Raw genomic sequence first — 12,168 nt, 5'->3', positions numbered from 1 at the left:
TCAGAGAACTCCTGCCACCAAGACAAACAAGGAGCTGAGATTTGGCACAGAGCAGGGGCAGGGCTGTTCCGCAGTCTTCCCCAAGCCCGCCTACGGAGCGCCAACCTGAGGCAGAGCGCGCAGCTGCACAGAGCAGTGGAGTGACCAGCACCGGGAGAGGGCAGGCGGCCACCTGCCTTCCTGGCAGGAACACAGCACCTGACCATGGTGCTGGGAGGGTGCACGATCCGCCCCCCTGCCTTGCCCGAGTGCAGCATCTGACTGCAGCATTGGGAGGGGGAGTGACCCGCCTGCCCACTGGCCACAGTACCAGAGAGATATGAGCAATATGAAGAAGCAGAGGAACCACTCCCAATTAAAAGATCAAGAGAAATCCCCTGAAAGCATGATCAAGGAAATAGACATTGATGGCTTACTGGTCAAGATTTAAAAAAAGGAGTGATCAAAGTACTGAAGGAACTAAAAGAAGTAGTATTTAGAGATATAAAATATGTCAAAAATGAAATAAAAACTATAAAGAAGAACCAAGTAGAATTAGTAAACTCATTTGCTGAGATGACAGCAGACCTAAAGGCTGTACAAAGCAGACTAGACAATGCAGAGGAATGAATAAGTGACCTACAAGACAGGACAACAGAAAGCACCCAATCAGAACAGCTGAAAGAAAAACAAACAAAAAACAATGAAAACAACATAAGGGACCTATGGGATAATATAAAGCGTGCCAATCTACACATCACAGGGGTTCCAGAAGGGGAAGAAAGAACAAAGGGGATTGAAAAGGTATTTGAAGAAATTATGACTGAAAACTTCCCAAACCTAAAAAAGGTCTCAGATATCCAAGTACAGGAGGCTCAGAGGTTCCCAAACAGGAAGAACCCAAACAGACCCACACCAAGATGTATCATAATCAAGATGGCCAGAGTCAAGGATAAAGAAATGATCCTAAAGGAAGCAAGAGAAAAACAAAGAATAAGTTACAAGGGAACCCCCATAAGGCTCTCAGCTAACTTCTCTACACAAACACTACAGGCCAGAAGGGAGTGCCAAGATACATTCAAAGTCCTGAATGAAAAAAAAGATGCAGCCTAGGATACTCTATCCAGCAAGGCTATCCTTTAGAATAGAAGGAGAGATAAAGAACTTCACAGACAAGCAAAAACTAAAAGAGTTTAGCAACACTAAACCCATGCTAAAAGAAATATTGACAGGTCTACTCTAAATAGAAAAGAAGCAGGATGTTACAAAAATGAGAAACTTGTAACTGGAAAGGTGATAACTACCATGAATTCCAAATAGAATAAACACAAAATTGTAAAAGAAGACATCTAAATCATTAAGAGTGGGAAAGGGAAACAAGGAAAGCCACTGTGGAAAACAGTATGGAGATTCCTCAAAAGACTAGGAATAGACTTACCATATGACCCAGGAATCCCGCTCCTGGGCATATATCCAGAAGGAACCCTACTTCGAAATGACACCTGCACCCCAATGTTCATAGCAGCACTATTTCTAATAGCCAAGACATGGAAACAGCCTAAATGTCCATCAACAGATGACTGGATAAAAAAGATGTGGTATATTTACACAATGGAATACTATTCAGCCACAAAAACGGACAACATAACACCATTTGCAGCAACATGGATGTTCCTGGAGAATGTCATTCTAAAGGAAGTAAGCCAGAAAGAGAAAGAAAAATACCATATGAGATCACTCATATGTGGAATGTGAAAAAAACAAAAAACAAAAAAACCCCACATTAATACAAACAGAAACAGAGTCATAGACATAGAATATAAACTTGTGGTTATCAAGGGGGCGGGGGGGGGGGTAGGAAGGGACAGACTGGGATTTTAAAATGTAGAATAGATAAACAAGATTATACTGTATAGCCTAGGGAAATATATATAGAAGATCTTACGGTAGCTCACAGTGAAAAAAAAATGTGACAATGAATATATGTTCATGTATAACTGAAAAATTGTGCTCTACACTGGAATTTGACACAACATTGTAAAATGACTATTACTCAATAAAAAAATTTAAAAAAAAACAAAACACTACAGAGTAGGCAGCAAACACTCTATCTCTTAGTGTGTTATGACTGACTAATTTAATATTTACTTCTACAGTTTAAACTTCACGGTCTCAGGTAGTTTCAAACTAGTAGAATCCAGAAAATTACGCTTAGTGACAGCTTACATCAGTGTCTCTCAAAATTCAAGTTTGAATTGGAATCAACTGGAGAACCTGTTACAATGCACATTCTTATTTGCAGTAGATTTGGGGTAAGCCCTGAAACTCTGGATTTCTAATGAATGCTCAGATGCTGTTGGTAAAGCTGCCAAGGCATGAGGTAAATGTTGAGCAGCAAGGACTTAAACAGCACCACTGTCATTAAACAGTGATCATTATAGCAACTGAACTTTAACAAAAGTAAGCCATAGAGAAAGTCAAATCAATTTCATTTTATACTTTGCAAATTGACACCTGAAGCATGCTTCAGTGCATTTTCGCTAGTATTGCTACCAAGCAGAAATTTCATTGTGCTGTTCAGAAAGCACTTACTATAACTTAGGATGAAAGCATGGTAAGATTATAAATCCTGCTTAACATAGTGCTTCCTCGTACATTCACATTCTTGAAATAATGCTTGTTCAGTATCCACAGGGTTCCCCTGAAGCACCAGCTACTATATAAGAGAATTTCATAGAACCACTTATTTCTCCTCCATGATCTAGCCAATCAGCCCCCACCCTAGATATTCAGTTGTAAAACCTGATAATATTCTTATATGACCTGAAGGTCATTTCGAACAACCTTAAGAGTATTATAAGGAATTCAGAAACATTTTCAAAGCTGAGTTCTTTGTGAAACCTCCTTTTCAATTTGATCTTTTACCAAATCCCTGCAAGTGAAGTCACTGAAGACTGAAGGAATTCAAATTTTGAAAGAGAAGATAAAAATTCTCTTCGAAGTGTTAGAATAAGTTAATACAAATTCAAATAAAGAACATTTTTTTTTATTTACAATAGATATTGTGCACCCAGACTGGAATCAAACAGTCAGTGCAGCTATGGTTTAGGACAATTAACTCTCTCTCCCACAAACCCACCTTTTTAAAGACAGAAGTCTTAAATAAGCACTTGGTCATAATTTATTATGAAACATGATAAAAACTGAAAACAAATATATGACTTCTTATGTGGGTAACTTAATCTACCTGGTGTCTCAGAAAGAAACCTCAGAAAATTTTATATATATATATAAATATACACACACACATACATACATATATATATATAAAATTTTATATATATATATACACACACATACATACATATATATATATATAAAAATTCATAATGTATTTTATATATTAAACTTTCATATATATTCATATATTTATATGTTAAAGGAGGTGATATATAGGCTGGGAAATTAACACCTAAAAGAGTTTTCATGGGAAAATATTTCTAGAGTGAATACATAATCTCCGCTAAACCCTACAGGTCCAAAAGAACTGGGAATATATGAGGAAATATAAGCAGTTTGCTGCAGTTGGAGAAAACTGCTTATGAGTGGAGGAGAAGCAGGAGATGCTGAATAGAGAATTTTCTTACAGAATTTTAAACACTTAGAGGGAATCTTGTATGCCTTATGTGTTAGGGAGCTGAGGATTTATCTCATAGCCAAAGAAGAATCATTAAAACATGTCTTTATAAATACTGTTTTCTAGAAAGTTAACTTTAGTGGAAGTATAGAGGATGGGCTGTTGGGGAACGTCCTGAGGTTAGCTATCACCTAGGAGATTATTGATCAGGAGAAAAGAAAGATGCTGAAAGCCTGACCTAATGTATTAGCAGTGGGAATACAGAGGAAGCAAAGAGTGTGCGTGTGTATCTCTATGTGTATGGATGGGTGGATTTATATATGGTTCACTGAGTAATCAGATCTGTGAGGTACCTCATAGGGTTCTCTATAAATGATAAAAAATTGTAAAAGGTGATGTGCTCCTAATAAAAGATAATGATTAAAAAATTAGTATACATATGAATCAAAAAGAAAATCTCTACTTACATGATGTAATTCTGAGTATGTCTTGTCAGAAAATTAATATCCTTTTTTCCTTAGAATTTTGGGAAAGATTTGTGGGGAACATGGCCTTGCAGTCCATATTTTTATGGAATCCTCTAAGATATTACAGAGAGTGGTACAATACACCACCTCAAAATATACTACTGTGGCATCAGGATTATTTTGAGCTCAAGAGACTTAGAAAACAGTAGATGCAAGAAGGGTATTTTAATTTCTTCTTTTCTTCTTGAAAATGGGAGATTAAAACTCCCCATGTGACAGAAGCCCTCCTTGTACCAGGAGAAAGAAGCATTCTTTGATGAAGAGTCAAAACCAAAAGTTCTCTGTACAAACAGACCTAGTTAAAAATAATTCTTATCTTTCTTTAGCCTCCCTATATAGCTTAGTCACTTTTCCACAACTGTCACTTTGTTCAACCCAATATAATAGCATGCAGGTTTTGCCATTTCTTTGGGTCTTCATCCCACATGAGGGCACCCATATCACGAAAAACATATATAAATTTGCATGTTTCTATCCTGTTAATCTGTCTTAGGTCAGTTTACTTCTTACACACAGCCAAAACACCCTAAGAGGGTAAAGGCAAAAACCTACCTCCCCTATAGCTATGTCAGTAAAATCCGGGAACTCTTTACGTGGAATAAAAAGCAATATTAGAATATAAGTTACTAGAGTGTCCTGTAACTTTGGATGCATTTTCCTACCTCTCCTACTCTCAGTATTATGTAAATGAGATTAATGTCAGGGTGTGATTTCTCTATGAGTTCCATTCTGTTTCATAGCTATGGATCATGTGATCATTTGATGCAATATATCATCTCAAATATGTATGCTTTTAATCAGAAATCTGGATCAGAGAATAACTGTCCAACCGAACTAAATCCAATTATGAAAAGTGACACGTTACATTGGTTTAATAGTGGCATATTTATATTGAGAATTGATCACATTCAGTTATGATACTCCTGGGGAATGCTTAAATCACTCAAGGCAGTGATAAGCATGAGTAGAGGTTTAGCAAAGTCCTAGCGAAGAAAGACATGCCAAGTGCATGCTCTGATACCTTCTAAGGCTTCCATAGTGTTGCAAAGCCAATGAATGCAGGGTTTCTTTGAGTTTCCACATACCCTCATGATTCCATATCCAGTAAAAACGGGTAGTTGCTGTGTCTACTTGTTTTGCTTTTTTTTTTTAATTTGCTGTAAATGTAGATTAAAAGAGCACATTGGTAAGTCATTTTCGTTTTCTCCAATAAACGTAGCATTGGAGAACGTAGCATATTGGGGTCAGAAAATTGTCTCATGCTATCATTTGGATATAGTTATTTGTCTTTCAAATTCCATATGTTGTTCATTGTTGAAATAGCAGAAAATATCTCTGCTAAACTCCAATGCAATAAATTACATTCTTTCTCTCAAATAACCATGATATATTTCTTTTTTAAATGTGTAAAAGATTATGAAGTTTAAGTCTAAGATAACAAACTTATCCTCACTCCTGCTATCAGTGGAAAATTTAAAGTCAATGGGTCATGATAGAAATTTTATGAATAAAGAAAATGTGTGTGTGTGTGTGTGTGTGTGTGAGAGAGAGAGAGAGAGAGAGAGAGAGAGAGAGAGGGGTGAAAAAGAAAGTTGGGAAAGATAAAAGTATTCCCCAAAATGACTTCTTACTAAAAAGTGTGGTTCAAAATTTTTTGCAGAAATGTGTCTGTGTGAATCTGGCTGTGAGATTTTTAGCTCATTGCTATGTTATAAATGCAAAGCAACTTGGATTTATCTTATTTTCTCATACAACAGGGATACTGCAATTCCATTTTCTAGTCCCATATGCAAAATAATGGCTCCTCTTGCATACCTCAATGACTTTTGAATTTAAATTAGGTCATGAAGGTAAGTGGGGAGGAAAAAATGCTAACATTTTCCAATGTTTATTACATGAACTTTCAAATTACTTGAAGAAAATCATAAACTTCTCTAACATTAAAGGTAGGCACAGCCCCCAAATCATTTTTTTTTACCCATGCACTTCAAATACATAATTATAAGGGAAATTGTTATTTTTCCAATTCCAACTTTCATCATTCTTCTAGTATTTGAATTCTAAGTGATTTTGCAGAGGAAGACCTGGTGGCTTCTGTGGCCCTATACCAGATGATCTTGGGTAGTGTATTCATGTTACCTGGTTGAATCTGAAAAGTGAATTATTACAGCCAAATTTTGCCTGCCTAGCAAAGTTGAAGGAAATATTACCTGTAAACTAGATAACTGTAACAGTGTAATTCCTAAACTGTTATATTTACTATCCTAAATAGAAGGAACGAGATTCTTAAGATACTGATTGCATTGATGGATCCTTAACAACGTATTTCCTGAATTGTGATTCTCCTGTCACTTAGTTCTCTTTTCCTGCCCCAGTTCTCTCTCTTCCTTCTGTGTGTGTGCCTGTGTGTGTGTGTGTGTGTGTGTGTGTTTTCTCTCTGGTTCTCTCTCGCTCTCCTCCCTGCTTTTGATCTTCTATTGAATAAAAACTATAAGCATAGTGTTAAGCATAATTTACTTCATAACCACTTATATAACACTTACTATGTACCCCTATTCTAAATGTTTTAAAAAATATTAACATATTTAATGCATAATTCTTACAACAACTCTACAAAGCAGGGATTATTGTAACTGTCATTTTACAAGTGAAGAAACTGAAGAACTAAGAAATTAATTCAAAGTCAATAAGGTTGTGAGAGATTAGGAACCAAAATCAGGTATATCAGCTTTCACGGCCATTGCTATTCCCATTATGCAATGTAACTTTTAAAATAAACTAACAACTTGGATTTATCTCATATAAACAGGATCATGAGTTATGTTGTTGGATTCACTTCCCTAGGGGAATAATTTTAAGTCACTATTTAAAATAAATCAGTAACTCTCCTAGTTTATTAACCATTGTTTGTTGATTTATTCTATGGATCTAGAGTCTTGTCCAAGAAAATCCAACGCAAACTTGTAACCATTATCAAGTACTGATTAATGTAAATTTCAGTAATAACTTATGATTATTAAGCCTTTACTACCAGCATAATATTGCTCTGCATTTTATCTGAATTTCTTTTATTAATATTCATAACAATCCAAGGAAGTAGGCACCATGATTACCCTAAAGTTCCAAATTGGAAAGGTTCATAAAAGTATATAACTTTCTAAATTCTGTTGCTCCCAAGTGGCTTAGCCATGGCTTGAACTGGACTCAGTTCATTCAAGAGTGCAAACTCTTAACTTCAGGAATTGGCATTTGTGATAACACTTAGAATACAGTTCATTACTGACTTCACATTTTACTCCACATATCTAACATTAAGTAATTGGGAATCGCTTTTATTTCTTCTAAAGTGGGACTTTAATCATGCTCAGCCTTTACTTTCTTCTGGTTACCTTATTTGTTCCAAGGTCTGCATTCACTCAAGGAATATATTAAAAAGTGAAGATGAGAGAGTAATGCCTAAAAACCAAATCTTCTTGCTTTCATATTTCATGCTGAAAATCTTGCCTTTTTTTCCCTAGGACACAGACAGTTCTATGAACATGAGATAACTATCTGTCCCTTCTTTACCTTAGGTGATCTCTTGCCTGCATGACCAAATTCTTCAAATCCTGTCCTATCTCTGCTGCTCACTCCTTACCTCTACTAGACCTCTCCTGTCCATCTGGACTTGCTTTTTATTCCCTTCTCCATTGCCGTCACAGGGGACAGTCAGTGTGGTGAAGACTCAACCTCTGAAAACAACCATTTACTTTTACTCCTTTAATTATAAGTTTTGACAAACTTGGTGATCAATGTATGTCTGTTTCTACTTTTACCTTTTTTTGAATATGAAATATAAGGTATCTTCCATGGACACTAGCACATAGTAGGCATTTGATAAAGATTTCTTCAGGACTGCGAGTGCCTTTGGAGTAGGGGTAGGCAGTAATATCCTCATCACTTTATCTAGTGGACAAGGGGAATTACAGTAAATACAAATCTTATTAATCAATGAAATAGTTTATAAAATCTTGACAGTTTCTTTTTTATGTTATTATCCATTATTTATGTTATTATCCATTATTTATTTACTTACTATGACTCTAAATCATTTTATTCTCATCTTAGAGTGTTCATGTCATTAACAGACATTCAAATCATTAGCAAAGATCTATATTACATTAAGAAATATAAAAAATAGTTATAATATTTGATTTTTTATTTTCATGGCAACTAAGAAAACTGGCAATCTTCTAAATTAACAAAATGTATTACATCTTTGAGAGGTGTACCTAAACTTTGGAGAAATATCTTGCTGTTAAATTGGAATATTTCTGCAGAAGCAAAATGTAATACTACTCTGCATTTTCTCTAATAATGGATTCACTTCTATCTGTGAAGAGTATTTACAAGCTTAAGATATGATAACTGAATTCATAAGAACTAGGGGACGTAATCCAAATGCAAAGAAATGGAAGGATTTCTAGACAGAGAGTGAGAAGACATGTGTTCTCAGTTCTACCATCGATTAGCAGTTTGCTATTAAAGTCATTTTACTCTTTCTCCACCTAAATATCATTTTTTTAAACAGTGACAGGTCGGTGACACAAATTCTTTTAAAAATGTATTCAGTTCAATAGTAGATACTTTGAGATACTTTGGAATTAGGTTTTGAGTGTGTGCAAAATCGTGTTACTTATTTCAATCCCTGAGAAAATCCAATCCACGTTATCTGTTCACACAAAAGATGAATTCAGTCATTGCATGAGCTTGTGGTATTTGCCTAGAGATTCTGGCCTTTCAACAGACTTAAGCTGGAGGTTTGAACAAATGACTCTCTTTCACAGAATCTCACAGTTTTCTTAACTACAAATTGGAGAGATTAATGTTTACTTACTTGCTAAAGTATTATGTGGATTAGTTAACAGAGGAAGAGCACACATTTTGGAGTCCCACATTTTCTATTCTTTCTTCTTGATTTTGTTTTAGATTATTTCTATCCTGAATTAGCTTTATTTCTTATCTGCCAAGACTGCTTACTTCACAGTCTTTTATTTATTGTTTTGATAGTTTAGGAGGTCCAGCTTACTGAATGGATAGCCAAGACCCTCATCCTCCTGAGTTTTATTGTTTTAGAAATTAAAGTTTATTAACCTGCTTTAATATTAATTTGGGATATCTCTAATAATTACCTCCTTTAAAGTTTATTCCTTTTGTTAGCTTAAACAGGACTCAAAAAAGATTACAGGAAAATTTGAATTTTCCCTTAGCCCTGTTATGAACACACATGAAATGCCATGCTAAGCTAGTAATTAAAGTAAAATGAGCAATTAGAGCAATGATATATGTGTTTTGGTGATGGTATATTGTTGACAAAAGGACACCCAAGGTTAAATAGCTCCACAGTAAAGAGACAAAATAATCTAGGGTTTGAGACCATAGATAGGTTCTGTAACTACACAGAACCTCTTCCCAAATTGGGTGTGTACCTTTTTATCTATATGACCTGAGTAAAGGTATTTGCTTTTCGAGGCAAGGCTCCTTGCATACAATACTCAGATATTAATAATTTTCTACATATAGATGTTGGAAACATTAAATTAACTATCATAAGAATCAAGAATTATGCTTAATGCATAGGTGATGCTGAATATTTTTTGGCAACTAGTATTATTGTATTACTGCTGTAGTTGTATTATTCTAAGAAATTCACTATGATAAGGCTTAAATAATTTGAAGCTGAAAATAATGTTCCTATATTTTCTGATATCAAAGGGATTCTTAGGAAAGCTTAACTTTGTAAATTATCTAGGTCTTGTGTGTGACAGTTTTAGTGTCTAATCCAGTAGAGAGAGTAGGATGTAGGCACTAACCACTCTCGACTTCTCTGTATCTTAGTTCCGTACTGTATATTTCTTGACTTACCAGAAACAGAGCAGAGAAAACAAGTGAAAATATACCTCACAATTTGCTGTGCTTTCTTTATTTTTTCTGATTCAGGAATAAAAATATTCTTTGCACAGTTAAAGATATATTCAAATATGATATCATTAAAAGCATACTTTCAATTTAATAGCAGGCAGACACATGTATCTGACATTCTGTAATGTGTCCTGTATAATATACAAAACAATGATAAGTTCCAAATGGTACCTACATATTTCTGACACAATGGTCATATTTGAGATTTTTACAACTATCGTCCTAATATTTATTGTTCAGGACATATAAATTATCTTCCATTCCGCTGTGCTGTGCTATGTTACACTGTATATCACAGCACACTGATCTACACTACTTTATTTATAATTCCAAAATTCAAAAAGCCCCATAAACCAAAAATTTCTACATGATTGTTCAACAAATTCAGTGATGGCAAACATGAAAGATGTGAGGTTCTATGTGGTCACTGTTTTCCTGCTTGGTGTAGCTCTCCATATATTTCACTGCAGCGATATTATGGGGGTTATTATGTAATAGATGCTATGAGGATATAACACAATACACAGCATATGTACTATATTACCTTTCTAAAATATGAAGAATTCTGAATCCTTGTAACAAGCCTTGCCCTAAGTATTTTGCATAAAGCACTTGGGACCTCTACAAAGGATCATACTATGATAACTAAACTTTAGAAGATTAAGTGAGAGAAATAGCCAGTGTCATTAAAATGAGAAGAGTTTTAAGTGTTACCTTCTTTGTTTACTTATGTGTTCTATGTTTCATGTCCCCCAAATTCATCTGTTTTGAGTAACAGAAGACTTGATTCCACTTGAGTAAATTTATTAAAATGTCCCCAAATTATCTATATTCACACAATTTCCTGATCCCAACTAGTGTAAAATTGCCTTTTTATAGTAAATAGCATCCAGTACTCCTCCAAAAAGCTTGTCAATGTTTCCATAAAACTTTCTCTCACATACTAAGATAAAGTCCAAAGGGTACTGCTTACTCAAAAAAGTTGAAACTACATTCCATCTCCCCTTGGTGATCTGTCTTGCTCTAGCTTTTTTGGGCACATGGATAGCCCATGTGCCAAAGGAAGTGATAGAAAAAACTACGAATGATGTGTACAGACATCATACTTGTCATAAGCATCTATCATCATTTTCTCAGGAATAAAACAATATATAATTCCATCAGGAATTTCTTCTCAAATTAATTGTGTTTGCAATGAAGACTATTGCTGTAGCAGTTATTTTTAACCTCTCTGGTAACCAACCTTCTCTGACCTTTATTATTGAAATATGAGTCACCACTTAGCTATATTTAACGTTTTGTATTAATACAGCCCCAGCACTGGCATGAGCCTCTATAGCTGCACATGGAGTAGGCTAGTTAACATAGACTTCAGCAGGTGAATTGGAAGCTCTAGATGTAAGATGAAAGCAATGATAGGATGTATCCAACAACAGGATATTAGTTAAATAAATAAACTATGGTAAGTCCCTATGATGTAGTAATGTACAACTGTTAAAAACTATAATGAAATCCACAATATATTCAAAGATGGAATGTTCTCCCAAATCAGAAGCCTCACATGTGAGACTCACAATTGCATTCTTCTCTTCCTTACCAGATATCACTGCTTTTTAAGAACTGTGAAGGGTCAGAGATGTTCCCCTGCTTGCAAACTAACAAGTTAGTCTGCCATTTTTTAGTGGATTCTTGAAGAAGGCAGAAGATTATTTGGAAAGAAAAAGGGCCTGTCTTACTTATGACAGAGTAGACAACATGAGTTTCATGTTTCCATTATCTCACCTTGCTTCCAGAGTCCCATAGACGCAATGCAGATGCTGGAAAAAAGTTGCATGTACTGTGGGTTTGACTTTAAACTGAGTAAATCTGAGCTCAGAAAACTACAATATTTTGAGGGGACTGCTAGAAAACCTGCCCAATCTTTGCCTCGGTGGAGACATTATATTAATTACTCTTTGTAGGAAGCAGATCTGTCCTCTGACCCAGAGTCAGATACTATCTCTATCTTTCAAGGCTGATTACTTAAAAAACTTTCAGAACAGAAGGTGTCGATGCTTCTGCTCC

Source organism: Camelus ferus, chromosome 15, assembly GCF_009834535.1.
Source record: "Camelus ferus isolate YT-003-E chromosome 15, BCGSAC_Cfer_1.0, whole genome shotgun sequence".
Taxonomy (NCBI): Eukaryota; Metazoa; Chordata; class Mammalia; order Artiodactyla; family Camelidae; genus Camelus; species Camelus ferus.
The sequence above is the reverse complement of the archived record's forward strand: the minus strand, read 5'-3'. Positions refer to the sequence as shown.